The sequence below is a fragment of the Geospiza fortis genome, unplaced genomic scaffold (assembly GCF_000277835.1).
Source record: "Geospiza fortis unplaced genomic scaffold, GeoFor_1.0 scaffold538, whole genome shotgun sequence".
Taxonomy (NCBI): Eukaryota; Metazoa; Chordata; class Aves; order Passeriformes; family Thraupidae; genus Geospiza; species Geospiza fortis.
In genome coordinates, this window is record NW_005054368.1 from 1,638,408 (window position 1) to 1,639,156 (window position 749).

Here is a 749-nt window from a genome sequence, read left to right on the forward strand (position 1 = left end):
TAAGAGGTGTCGTAAAGCACGACTGTCGTAAAAGGTGCCGTAAAGCACGATTGTCGTGAAGGGTGCCGTAAAGCGCAACTGTCGTGAAAGGTACAGTAAAGCACGACTGTCGTAAAAGGTACAGAAAAGCACGACTGTCATAAAAGGTGCCGTAAAGCGCAACTGTCGTAAAAGGTGCAGTAAATCGCCACTGTCGTAAAAAGGTGCCGTAAAGCGCAACTGTCCTAAAGGTGCCGTAAATCACGACTGTCGTGAAAGGTGCCACAAAGCGCAACTGTCGTAAAAGGTACAGTAAAGCACGACTGTCGTAAAAGGTGCAGTAAATCGCCACTGTCGTAAAAAGGTGCCGTAAAGCGCGACTGTCGTAAAAGGTGCAGTAAATCGCCACTGTCGTAAAAAGGTGCCGTAAAGCGCGACTGTCGTAAAAGGTGCAGTAAATCGCCACTGTCGTAAAAAGGTGCCGTAAAGCGCGACTGTCGTAAAAGGTGCAGTAAATCGCCACTGTCGTAAAAAGGTGCCGTAAAGCGCGACTGTCGTAAAAGGTGCAGTAAATCGCCACTGTCGTAAAAAGGTGCCGTAAAGCGCGACTGTCGTGAAGAGTGTCGTAATGGACTGACGTAAAAGGTGTCGTAAAGCACGACCGTCGTGAAAGGTGCCGTGAAGCGCAGCTGTCGTAAAAGGTGCTGTATGAAGCGCGACTGTCGTAAAGAGCCTTTCGGGACACCGTTTGAACACAGCACTTTAACAGC